The 14,270-nt window shown below is 39.6% G+C and overlaps 1 protein-coding gene across 21 annotated transcripts in view; it reads left to right on the plus strand.

The window, feature by feature from the left end:
• NRXN1 (neurexin 1) overlaps positions 1–14,270 on the plus strand; it is a 1,236,536-nt gene that overhangs the window by 367,376 nt on the left and 854,890 nt on the right. The gene's annotated exons all lie outside the window — the stretch shown is intronic.

A 14,270-nucleotide genomic window follows, 5' to 3' on the forward strand; every position in this document is an offset into this window, starting at 1 on the left:
ACACACATATAACATTAATATAAATAACAGTCTTAATAGTCTTGTCCTCAGGAGATATTAATAAAGAGGATGTTATTCTGTTATTGGAGATCATAGTAAAAATTCACGCTAGAAGCTAAATTATTGTCATTATAAATACAGGTATTATCCCTGTGGGATATTAATCCAAAATGATACTTTTAGAAATGGTGACCTAGAAATCTGTGTAAATAGGGGCCATTGGTGATTCAGTGGCAGAATTCTGGCCTTCCGTATGGGAGACCCAGGTTCAATTCCCAGCCAACACACCTCAAGCATAGTCACCACCATCGGACAGTAGTGGCTTGCATGTTGCTAAGATACTGAATAGGTTTCAGTGGCACTTCTGGACTAACATGGACTAGGAAGAAATGCCTGGCAACCTACTTCCAAAAGTCAGTCAAATGAAAACCTTATGAACCACAGCACCATGAGATACATATATTTTTAATGTTTTAAATATTATTATTAGAATAAATGGCATTTATCCCGCCACTTTAAAAATTCTAAAAAATGACTCTACGTCAAATTGAAATGACTCAATGTCAGCTAACAGCAAAACAAATAGTGTAAAAATAATCATCATATAATAAACAGTAAAGCACTGTGAACCATAGATTTGTTAATCCTCCTGCTTTGGTTTGCTGGGTCCTAACGTGATCTCCTTGGCAAGAAATCTGTGTAAGTAACTGAGTTTCCGCAGAGGCAGGGAGGTGGGAGAGGGTAAGTTGAATGTGTGGATTATAGACATATTAGCTTTCCCTTAGAGAGGAGAATTTTGAGCTCAGTTTCCATCAGATTCTTACCAATAATTAGAATTTGATGTAGTGTCATTTTTAGAATTTTTAAATGGAAGCATAAATGCCATTTTTTCCAATATTTAAAACATTAAAAAAAAGTATTGAATTCAAATTTTGAGTTAAGTGCTTATCACACTAGACACTGTAGAGGATGCAAAGAAATAAAATCAAGGAACTTGCTTCCAAAAGGCTAACACTGTAGTTTGGGTAGACAATGTATATATGTACCAAGAATAGATTAACACCAAAATGAAGGCTCCATTGGGTAATGGACTTTGTCTTGTTCGTGACTCCATATCCAGAGATATGATGTGTAAACAAACCAGTTGTCGTCCAGTTGACTCCGACTAATGGTGACCACCTGTGTGTCACAGTATGACTGTCCTCTAAGTGCTTTCAATGGCTGAATTTTGGCAGTAGATGGTCAGGCCTTTGTTCCGAGGCACCTCTAGGTGGACTTGAACCTCCAACCTTTTGATTTCCATCTGAACGAGTTAACCATTTGCACCACCTTGAATTCCACCTGGCACGTAGTAGTCACTTAAAAACTATTTAATCAGAATAAATGAATGAATGAAAAAAATGGCAGGATGAGAGAAAAATAGCAGTTACAATAAAGAGAAGAGATGTCACAAATAGTACAGGATTAATTGTCAAATTAGTGGTAAATGAAACAAATTCTTAGGAGTTTAAAAGATGACCGTTGCAAGGACTTGAAGAAATTGTTTGTAAAAATGCCATCACGGTGTCTGACGATTGTTAGACTTGCTGATTGGATAAACCATTTCTCTTCCATTGCCTAGGGATATGTGTATAACTAGATCTAAATCCAGATCAAGATAAATATGACCGTTCAGGTGAACTGGAATGCAGCAAGGCCTTGCTATCATAGCTACCATAGCTGGCAGATAGGGGATCTTGCTCATACGAGTAAATGTATTTCCTTTGTTTTTATTCCATCATTTCTTATTTGAAATGTGGAATGTAATTATCTTTCAGCCTTGTTCTATTATTTCCTTTTCCATTATTGCCTGGCCAGTTGATTGATTCTATTATTTTTTTTATCTGTGGTTTGCCTTTTAATTTAGTCCATGTTGGATGGATTCCTTCCAACTTACTCTGGATTGTAGTTTCGTAAATATTTCTCTACCATGAACAGAAATTGGTTTGGTTTTAATTTTTGGTGGCCTTCTAAACATTCAAGTGGGTTGTTTTATGTTGCTTTCTCTTCTGGTAAGCCTGGTAAACATATATATATATATATACTGAAATGTGGAAAAGCATTTTGGAATATACTCTGTTTTTCAAATGCTTCTCTGTCACACGGAATAGATATTTAAGTCTCAATTTTTATAACATTCATCACATTTTCACTGAGTGGCTCATGCTTATAAGTCACCTCACTAGGTATGTTGGGGCTAGACAAGTGTGAGTCATGTTCTCTGAGCTCAAAGAGCTTGTCCCCTGATGGTAGAAATAAGATGTATACACATTATTTAAAAAGTTACCTGTGCAAGAGGTGTGTACTAGGTGCCAAATAGTGGCCCCAAGAAGAGGTGCTTTAAGAGCTCAGGTGATAATAGGGTAGGAAAGGAGATCAGATGGAGCCTGGTGATCAGGGAGGACTTCACAGAAGAGGTGGCAATCAAGGTGGGCTTTAAAGGATGGGTGAAGAGCAGGGAGAGTATTTCTGTGGACATAGGAGTGGAGAGAGTGTGGCGTGTGGAGTGAGTAAAAAGGCCAGAATGCAGAAGATGGGAGAAATGAGGTCACCAGATGAATAGAAGGGAAGTTCAGTGTGGGGAGATCTTGGAAATTAGGTTGGAGGCATAAGCTTGCCAGTTATTTAAATATCCAGAAATAGATGGTATATTTAGGAACCCTCTATAGCCATGTAGTAAATAATGACAATATAGTAAAGCAATTTCCAGTTTACACATCATTTTATATCCAGTTTCCCATTTGATCTTTACAGCAACCCTATGAGAACCATTCTCACTATCAGAGATGATAGAAACTGATGGTCAAGTGGTCGACACTGGCCCAAGGTCACAGAACTAGAAAGTGTGAGAACACAGATGTGAATCTAGGTATTTACATTCAAGTACCATGGAGGGAAAAACTTGGAGCTCATATTTAGGAAACTGCACAAGTCTACATTTCAGGTCTCTCTCACTGTCCACTTTACTTATTAGAAGATGATTGTTAATCACTATCACATGATTGGAACCCTGGTAGCGCAGTGGTTAAGAATTCAGCTGCTAACGAAGACGTTGGCCGTTCGAATCCACCACCTGCTCCTTGGAAACCCTATGGGGCAGTTCTACTCTGTCCTGTAGGGTCGTTATGAGTTGGAATTGACTCAACAGCAGCAGGTTTGCTTTGGATCATATGATTGCAAATTTCATATAAGTGAGATGTTTTTCCTGTATAGTGGTAAGAAGTGAACTTATTTCTGTCTGGATAATACCACTTGAATGGATGAAGGTGAGATCATCTTTTTCAGTAGATTACATGGTTTAAAATGCATTATCTGTATTGTTTTTGAATAAAATAGTGGTCCATTCATGATTCTGACACTTTTTCCCATAAATAGACCACGTATGGATTTGCAGCCTAAATTCCTCAGGAAATGTTAAAGCTACTTTCTATCTCATCACATCATATATTTACTAAAGAGCATTTTTAACTTCTTCCAGTTGATTTCAGATTCCTTTCGTATATTGATTTGTTAAAAAATGTCTGCGATATAAATAGTGGACACCGTTTATTCCCATTTAACAGAAAGTTAGTATGAAAGCTAACAAAATTAGAACAAACCACCTATTATCCCACTCATTTTGGTGGTTGAACCAGGTATCTGGACTCTCAGACAGGCTAACATTCTGTAATCCCAGGCTGCCTCCAAGGATATTCATCACAGTTGCATTTGGATACAATTTAGTGTGTATCAGAAAGCACAGATCTGCTGATAATTTCATGTCTTTGGATTCTTCCCTGAAATGTGCAATTTCTAAATATAAGCTCCGGGTGTTTTCCTCATTGTACTTGGTGCTATAAAATGAACCAATTAACATTAACTATTTTTAGCTCAGGCAACCACACAGTATGGCACTTACCTTGGCTAATGATTGATGGAGGGAGGAAACTATCTTTCATTTCCACGATGAGCTGTGTGGCAGAAAAATGACCGTGACCCTGACGTTGGACATGCACCTACCTCGTTCTAAGTGCTGGGTACAAGAAAGGGTTACCTTCCTGGGCAGGGACGCTAAAAAGAAACAAATTTCTAATAATTTATTACAGTAAGGTCTGAATGATGGCCTTCTTCTCCCCTCCCTCTGGCCAAACGTGAAAGATTTCATTTAGCCTCTTGCAATTTCCAGGAGGATTAAAGCACAAATCGTATAGCCAAGGGATCCATCCATGGCAATAGAATAGAGTTCGTTAACCTTGACTAAAGTTAATTTAGCTATGGGATATGGTAACAGACAGGGTTGTGGAAGACAGATGTCTGTTCACACTATTCTTTATCAAAAGTCTTACCACTGTCCCTAACATTTCAACTAATTTGTTCCTCATTTTTAAAGCAAAGCTGTATACTTTATTTACTATTAGATATTAATCATAAACCTTGCTCATCTTTTTTCCTTCAGTATTTATACAATCATTGTCCAGGATGTGATAATATAATTCAAATCAAGGACACTTTAATTTACCGTACATTTGAGTTATAGTAAAATATCCGAAGTGTATTGTAGGCATTACCTTTGCATCTTTTTCCAAGGAAGACAAAGGGCCTTACAGCATTTGATTTATGAAATAATAATAATAATCTAACTCCTTCTGACAGTATCTCCAAGTTCAGATCAGTTTTTGTTTTCCTGTTTGTTTTATGAGTTAAGAAACTGAAATAAAGCCTTGCCCAGTTACAAAATAAGAGTTTGACTGAGGAATAAATTCTTCAGGTTGTTGCTCAGTAAACCAAAGAGCTTTTTAAATTTATATGATGTGTTATGTGCTTTGGAGCCCTGGTGGCACAGTGGTTGAGAGCTCAGCTGTTATCCAAAAGGTCAGCAGTTCAAATCCTTCAGCCACTCCCTGGAAACTCTGTGGGGCAGTTCTGCACTGTCCTATAGGGCCGCCATGAGTCAGAATTGACTCGATGGCAATGGGTTTGGGTTTTTTTTCTTTTTGGTTTGTGTGTTTTAAGGAGCTCTGGTGGCACAGTGGTTAAAGGGGTCGGCTGCTAACCGAAAGGTCCCAGTTTGAAACCACCAGCAGCTATTTGGGAGAAAGATGTGGCAGTCAGCTTCCATAAAGATTTACAGCCTTGGAAACCCTTTGGGGCAGTTCTACCCTGTCTTATAGGGTCACTATGAGTCAGAATTCACTCCATGGCAGTGGTTTTGGTTTGGGATTATGTGTTTTGGCAAAAGCCACTCTTTCTCCATGAATTCGCTAACTCCTTTTAGGCACACACACACGATGCTCTATGCTCCTAATCAGTTCCTACTCACACACTTATAAACTGGAAGTAGACAAGAAATTAGAATGTATATATGAAGGGGCTAGGATGACTTGATTCTTTCTCTCTCTCTGTGCTGATATTAACTCAGGGTCAAGCCAGTGAGCCATGGCTGGCTGCTTGGTGGCACAGCTGAAGCGCCCGTAAGCGGCACCTCCACCAGCAGCGCACTTGCCAAGCCTGGGCTCTGCTGATTCCTTAAAATGCGATTGTCGAAAGGCTTCTGGTAAAATTTTGTTGTCGTTTGTAAAGACATTACATTACAGTAAAATTGCTTCCGAATGGATGCAGGGTTAAATTAGCCATTGTAGCTGTAACATTTTAAATTTAATGTAACTATCATACTACAGGCACAAAGGATATGAAGCCACTGTTCTAAAGTGGGAAACAAGATGATCACAAGATATCATTGTCGTCAAATGACATGCTTACATTTGAATAATCAGAGAACAATTTTTCAGCAATTACAGATTTTTCCTGGAGAAAAACAATTCCGAGGCGTTTCAGCCAGATCCCCTATATGAATGCCTTGCTGTTCCTGGTGGGCTGGCCCCCAAGGGTGGAGGCTGCAGTCCTGAGGTTGTATGGGGACTCAAATCCACCAAGCTCCCAGGGCAGGGGAACAGCACAAGTGAATTCTGCTTACGGGAAGTCAAAGGACTGGGATGACGATGCCTCTGAATTAAGCAGCAGAGTGAGAACCCCGCTGTGATTTTTTGGTGCTAGGAGACAAAGACGTCATCTATGTTGTGTGATCTGTTAGTGTCGTGAGAAGAATCAAATAAAATAATGTAACTGAAAGCCCTTTGACGTGTGTGAAGAAAGGCTGTGTACCCGCACAGGGGGCATGGTTTGCCCTCCATTACACCCAGGGCTTTGGTTTGCTGAGAAGTTGACCGCTGAGTAGCTAACAGTCTGAACTGCCATCAAGCTTTGATAAAGGAGGACTTGGTAAATGGAGTGATTTTGTTTATTAAATTTGATAAAACTGATAGCTTTTTTTTTTTTTTTCAATTTAAAAGCTTGCCATTGAGAAGTTTTTTTTTTTTTCTTTTAAATAAATAATTTTATTGCTTTGGCATATAGAGCAGCTGCATTGGAAAAATCATGAGCTTCAGAACCCAGCACCTCTTGTTTGGAAACTGATTTGCATAATTTACTGTGTGATCTCAGTCAAGTTAATCAAACTCCCTGAACCTGTAAAACAGTCAATAATATATATATATACTTTTAATACCTTTGTGAAGATCAAATGGTTTAACGTAACATACATCTTCTAGCATGTGTCTAGTACTTAATAAGCGTGAGGAAAAATCTAACCCTGTTTCCCACCTCTGATAATGTCAGTCAGTGGTGCTAAAGCACAGTACATAAACCACTGTCTCAGAGTCACCTGGAGAGAGAAGAGTGCAGATTCTCGAGGCCTGTTCCAGGCCTTCTGGACATGGGGCCTGGGAGCGTGCTTTTTAATAGACACTCTAACCAGCCAGTTGCCACTGAGTCTACTTCAATTCACAGAGACCCATGTGTGTCAGAGTGAAACTATGCTCCTTAGGGTTTCTAATGGCTGGCTTTTCAGGACTAGATTGTCAGGCCTTCTTTTTCAAGACGCTTCTGGGTGGACTCGTACCACCAACCTTTCAGTTAGCAGCCCAGTGTGTTAACCATTTGACCATTTTCAAGAAGTACTCTAGCTGATGCTTAACTTATGAAAAATGACAATCACTGCTGAGATACAGCCCATGGTAGAGGCGAGTGTTTTGCTCTGCAGAGTTGTTGCATTTGAGAGATAAGAGACCAACTTTAAACTGAACTGACTTAGCAGCGACATGGATTTTATTTTATTTTTTTTTCCCTGATAAGGAAGCTAATGACAGCGAAACAAATTCCAGAGCAGCCATTAAATGTTCCCTTCAATTGGGGGTCCTAGTGGGGGAAGGTTTTCAAGGTGTTACTGCACCAAAGTTGTAATTTAACGTGTTAGGCATGGACATTAACAGAAAGTAAGTTAATAAGGAATAAAGGTTTGACATTTGGTATATCCAAAAACTACAGTTTAATACTTGATAACCAAACTAACTGTAGTCGAATGAGGATTAGCCCTTTCCCTCCAGCGAAGAGGCAGAGAGAGAAGGCAAATAGAGAAATGTAGACTAAATGCTTCTCAGCCTTGTCCTGTGTGCTCACGCGCCAGCAGAGAACAGAACACACTTTTTTTTTTTTTAGTTGTGAAAGTTAAAAATCAAGTCTGTTTCTCACACAAAAAACTTATATACACCTTGCCATGTACTCCTAGTTACTCTCCCTGAATGAGACAGCACACTCCTCCTTTCCACCCTGAATTCCCCATGTCCATTCAGCCAGCTTCTGTCCCCCTCTGCCTTCTCTTCTCACCTCCAGACAGGAGCTGCCCACATAGTCTCATGTGTCTACTTGAGCCAAGAAACTCACTTCTCACCAGTATTGTTTTCTTATAGTCCAGTCCAATCCCTGTCTGAAGAGTTGGCTTTGAGAATGGTTCCAGTCTTGGGCTAACAGAAAGTCTGGGGACCATGACCTCCGGGGCCCTTCTAATCTCAATCAGACCATTAAGTCTGGTCTTTTTATGAGAATTTCAGATCTGCATCCCACTGTTCTCCTGCTCCATCAAGGTTTCTCTGTTGTGTTCCCTGTCAGGGCAGTCATTGGTTGTATCTGGGCACTATCTAGTTCCTCTGGACTCAGGCTGATGTGGTCTCTGGTTTATGTGGCCCTTTTTGTCTCTTGGGCTCATAATTACCTTGTGTCTTTGGTGTTCTTCATTCTCCTTTGCTCCAGGTGGGTTGAGACCAATTGATGCATCTTAGATGGCCACACCAAAGTGGGATCCAAAATGTTTTCTTAGTACATTTTATTTTGCCAACTGACTGAGATGTCGCCTGAAACCATGGTCCCCAGACCCCCGTCCTTGCTACTTTAACCTTTGAAGTGTTTGATTGTTTTCAGGAAACTTCTTTGCTTTTGGTTTAGTACAGTTGTGCCAGCCTCTCCTGTGTTATGTATTGTCTTTCTCGTCACCTAAAATAGTTCTTGGATGACACACATTTTTAACGTAAGTAAGTTATGTGTTGAGTCCATTTTTTGTGGGCGGGAGCACTTTCTAATGTTTATTTATAACTCCTTCAAAACTGGGCAAGGTATGATTAGGCTAAAAAATGGCAATTTTCTCATTAACTTGAGTGCCTGAACCTTATTCAAAGAATGAACTATTGAAATTGCAGCAAACGTTAATGACATTTAATAGCTTACTGAAAATGCAGACGTCAAACTGAAGAATAAGCAAAGCAAGAATGTTTGTAAGCTTCTCTCTATACAGAGAGGGTATGTTTGGGAATAGGTACCTTGCAGGTGATGAACAGGTGTGTATTTATGGGAACTGAAATGTTTTCTGTAGTGACCTGTAGTTAGTGCATTGTATGAGCAAGACGTGAGTTTCTCAATTTCTCTTCTTTTGCAGCTTGCTGAAGTATCAAGGCCATTTGGCAGTTATCAGGAATACCTGTTGTCTGTACAAGAGGTTTTTACCTGGCGTGCAGTTGACAGTTGATTTACCTTTGCTGGTAATTCAAGTCTGCAGCCCCTTTGAAAGCCCTCTGTTCACCAGCAATATAAGGTTGCAAGCAGACGATCTGCTCTCCCGATTTCCACCAGCCTCTCTTTGTATAGGTGAGCCTTGTTTAGCTATTACTCATGTTCTAGTACATGTGTTCTAGCTAGCATTTCAGAAGTCCCTAAGACATTCCTTACCCATTTACCAATAAGAGTATAGGCTTGGATGTATCAACTCAAAATATATCTTCTGTAATACAATTGCTGGGGACTGGTCTACCAGGAGTCTCCATTCTTCCATTTGAGCTCTTGGCTAGGCTTGTGATCTTACAGGAACCACCTGATCTGATAGATGATGGCCTCCTCCTAGGAACGTACAGATCATTTAATATCAGCCAAACATAATACTTAAATGAATAGACTTAAATGAACAGATAGTTCATTCCTTAGGCACATAACTCCTCATCTAATGGGTCTAGGAGTGTGCCAGGATCAATTCAAACCAACTGTCACAGGCAAGAGGACAAGATGTTGGCTATTTTCATTCTTTTCAGTCTTTCTGATTCACTCCTTTAGGTTATAGCTAGGGTGAACAGATGCCTGTCTGTGCCTATTATCCTGGGAGTATTTGTTAATGACATTTCCTCTCTTTCTCTGAAGTGTCCCAGTTTGGGTGGTAAGTTATGTGACTACCCTTGCCATACCACCAGACATTTCTACTAAATCACACTTTTCATAATTGTAGGTAATAGTTGGGTAGCTCTATATTTAATATATTTTTCTCTGCTGGAATGTAAGCCCTATGAGGACAGAGACTCTGTGTGGGCCAGGGTGAGGTCATAATACCTAGCAAGCATATAACAAGAGCTCAGTAAAAAACCAATTGAACAAAGGTGTGCTTGTATCATGTCATCCACCAATGCCAGTCTTATTCCTAAATAAATGAGCCCATGTGGTCTCCTGTGGAAGAAGTTGATGCTCTCTGCAGGTGCTGTGAATAGGGAGGTTCTAGTGCCCTTAACTCCTCTGATAGCTCCCGTAAAGCCTGGCTCCTAGGAGGCCAAGAGCAGAAGACAACCCGTGTAGAAACCAGCAGGGATTCTGATGTCTATATGGGGCCTGTGTTCCTCTTAGCAAAAACCAGTGACCACAGCACAAACAGGCCTGCTCTGGATTCTGAGAAGATTGCCTGCCTTTGAGCTGTTTGGAGGCTTAGTTACTGGCCTTGGTGCTGGCTTCAGTGGCCTTGGATTTCTTGCACCTCATTAGGGTTCATGGCCAGACTCCTTACTTGAAAAGGAAATGTGGGGAAAGGGTGGAGGGGCTGGAACGGGGAGAAGCAGACTAGATCCCATGCCTCTTTACACCATAGATTTGTTTTTGCCTCCTGCATGACCTCAGACCTCTTATCCCACTTTACGGAATTGTCTTGGGCAGGCGTACCATGTCCTTTGTGACAATGTGGCTCTCCTCTAAGTAACTTAGGTCCCTATCCATTATCGAGGATGACTTCTAAGGTCATGGAACTTCTCTTCAACTGTGAAGATTGTCTTCTCCCAGGTGCTTCCAATCCTTATTTCTGGTATCATGGAGCTGGCAGAGGGAAACCACAGTCCCTGCTTCCAACAAGTAGAACTGAACACTCTTATCACAAAGCAGATTAATTGGACAAGAAGAAGAAATGCCAAGCTGGGCCATGTTGAGCTGATATATGTAAAACTAATAAACATGACCTTACAGTTAGCATTGCAGTCCCTTCAGTTGTAATGCCTAGGACACTTCTGGAAATATTGAAAATGGTTCATGAATCACCAACAGCTGTTTATCCAACTCCTGAACATCTGAGAACTGTAGATTAGAAGTCATTAGATGAGAAAACCTCTAAAATTATTTCAACTCTGAAGTTCTTTGACTCTTAGATTCATTTACATCAGTTCTAATTTCCAGAGTGTTGGCCAGCCTAGGAACCTCTCTCCTTGCTGAAATTTTCTTCAGTCAGTCCTAAAATGTTAATGAGTATTCTATTCCTATTTAAATCAAAGATTAGATGACCACCGTGTCTGTACAAAACAGCAATCCATATTTTCAGAAATAGGAAAGATATTAATGACAGACAAGTATAACGTTGTTGGGTAGGGATTGTGCAGCTATGACTGATGACTAATATTTAAATGCAAGTCCCATTAATATAATACATAGAAAGCTGTCAGATTTTCCAGGATCTAAAATCAGAATGATGAGAGACTTTATCTCTAGGCAAAGAATGAAGAGGGAAGCATTTTTCAACTAGATACGATAGTCTCTTCTGTATGAGTACCCAGAGTTCATTGCCACCGGCTTCGGGATCGATCACATTGTGCTAAATGAATGATGCTGTCAGAGTTCAGAAGGATGGTAAGGAGCCCGCAGTCAGGTCTGGATAAAATGAAAATGCCCTGGCAGCTTCCTAGGCTTCATCAGGGCAGCGGGATTAAATTTGAGCTCAAGTTTTGAATTTTGATAAAAAGCTATTTGACTGCATTTTCAATATGTTTATCAGAAGAGAGCTGAAAGTACAAGATAACTTCTTCAAGAAATTGGGAAGTTGAAATGGGTATCAGCACCTTCTGAAAGGAATCTGCTGCAGCTGAGCATATAAGTTTCCCCGCCAAGCACCAGCACTGCACTTTTATTCCAGAATTATTTTTAACTAGCTTGGAAGTCATCCAGGTTTGAATCTCCCAAAAGCAATTTTGTAAATGTGAGGGGGGCTAGCTGGGTTCTGATTCAGAAGACAGGTGCACCTGGAAGTCTTTTGTACAGCTGTGAAAGTCCACGGGCTGGCCAGCGCATATCGTCCCATGGTGGAACAGCTTAAGTGTGAAATGCAGCTTCTTCGAAATGTGATGAAAGCCAGCAAGACGGACCAAAGTTAAGCCAGGCAAATACATACCTGTTTTCCCTTTCTCCTTCCTCAGAAAACAGCCAGACAATAAAACTAAAGATTTATGACCGGAAACATTAGAAATAGCTGCATATGCCCGACAGAAATTACAGGAGCCACTTTGTACCTGCCTAAACCATGTGCAAGTTCATTTGAAATCTGTCATGTGATAAACTGGCAACTACTATCTTCTGGTTGTTCAGATTTTACAAAACAAGGCAGAGTAGGAACCTTGACATTCAACGATGAAGGAACAATAGATAGAATTTGAAATGGGAAATATTTTAGATGACCCTGGCTTCTTGGTTAAAAAAAAATTCAGTGATATTGTTTCAGCTTTATGCCATTGGAGTTGTCTTCTGCTATCACACTAAGTTGAGATTGAAGATGTAGAGCTGTTGGTGGCATTCTCATTTTACAATAATATTTTATAGGCTGCTTGTGAATTGTACACATATCACTACATAATAAAATATGAGAATGTCAAAGTGAATTAAAATATTAAATATTATTTCCAGTTTATCCTAAATCATAGCTAGTATATACCTAATTGCCTACTTTTTTTTTCAGTATACTAGTACAGTGACTGACAAACTGCCTCAGATCTGGGTCAACATTCCTGGTGCTGACCTCCACCTCAGGCTCCATTTAGCTTACTGTAAGTCCTCTTTCAGAGTGGATCTATACCACCGTGTCCTGAGTTTCTTTACTTGGATAGGGCTTCTTTGAGCAAACATTGATCACCAAAATGGACTTGACATGAACTATCCCTGAACAGAGTAAAACATATGGACAAGCCTTAAAGAAGGTGATGTTGATAAACATTTTTTTCCTTGCCCAACCCACACCTGAAATAAGACTTGTAAGCCAAGATTGTTCCCTTCCCTCAGTTGCCATCTGAACATTTAGAACTTCATGGTGCAGATGTTAGTCTGCGTCTATGCATGACTCTAGCCCTCACAGAACAATCACCTGGTTCTATTAAATGTATTCTGATCTCTTGTCAGGTAAATCCTAGTCTAGTTCCCTTTGTCTTGGTGGCACAGTGGATAAGAGGTCAGCTGCTAACCAAAAGGTCGACTCTTGGAATCTACCAGGTGCTCCTTGGAAACCCCATGGGGCAGCTCTAGTCTGTCCTATATGGTCCCTATGAGTTGGAATTCACTCAAAGGCAATGGGTTTGGTTTGGCTTTTGGTTCCATTTGCCCAAGCTCCATCCCTTAGTCTCTAGAAAAATGCAAATTAAAACACAGTGATTAACTTCTAAATACCCACTTTAAAAAAAAAAAAATGCCTTCAAGTCTGACTCATAGGACAGAGTGGAACTGCCCCCACTGATGGATTTGAACTGCCAACCTTTTGGTTAACAGCTAAGTTCTTAACCACTATACTACCAGGGCTCCTCCTCTACTATTAGGAGTTTTATTTACTTTTCCTTAGTATTCTGGTCTGAGCGCTAGACGTTCTTGTCACTGTTTGTCCTTGGGAGATTTAGCTCTGATCATTACTTTGTTTTGATGTAAAGCCACCTTATTTCCAATTAAATGAAATAAACAGTCTTAGCAGTAATAGAGAGCTGTAGCAAAACATATGAGAATGTCACAAAGAGCTTTTGTTTATTTTTTGGTACTATATTTTCCCTCCCACTGGAGATTTAGCTGTTACCTCTTGCTCACACCTTGTTATTAAGAGGGGAAAAAGGAGTAAAATAAAAAGGGCATTTTGATAGACATTCAGTCAGAGATAATAGAGAACTTCAAAAAAAATGCTTGTGTCATTGTTTTTAACAGAGATAATAATAGCACTGGTAACAAGTACATATTATTTTTTTACATTATATGTTGCCATAAGAAAGCTGTCCAATTAAAAAAGGAAAATATATTGGCCAGGGTTCTTTATTTTGGTGGCTCATCTTATGAGTTAGGTAAAAGAACAAATAATCATACAATGTAAACACAGTAATGTATGGTTTCTTGACTAGAAGTTTAAGAAATCAAGAAAATATGGTAAAGCATTATTGTTTTTAATTCTTCAACCTGTAATTTGGAAGCTAAATATTATTAATTTAAGAAAAGCTATGCATATGAGTTATCTGCATAAAGGAAAATTTCCCTTTTCTTTTCCAAGCTATAATGATGAAATGAGCTATGTAGCCTTGGGAAGCTTATAGAAAAAAACTGAGAAATTTGTTTCATTTTTTCAGAAATGCCTTGTCATCTGTGTTTTACACGTGCTGAGTAAAATTGACTTTTTTCTTTTTATTAGAGTATCCTTTAAGACAAACATCTTTGATAACTTTTTTTTTGCACAGTATAGTTCATGAAAATGGTTCATAGGATGCCCATGTATATTACTTGGAAAGGGGGTTCCATGAGCAGATATGTTTGGGAAACATCGGGTTAAACAAAGTTGT

The sequence above is a fragment of the Elephas maximus genome, chromosome 26 (assembly GCF_024166365.1).
Source record: "Elephas maximus indicus isolate mEleMax1 chromosome 26, mEleMax1 primary haplotype, whole genome shotgun sequence".
Lineage (NCBI taxonomy): Eukaryota > Metazoa > Chordata > Mammalia > Proboscidea > Elephantidae > Elephas > Elephas maximus.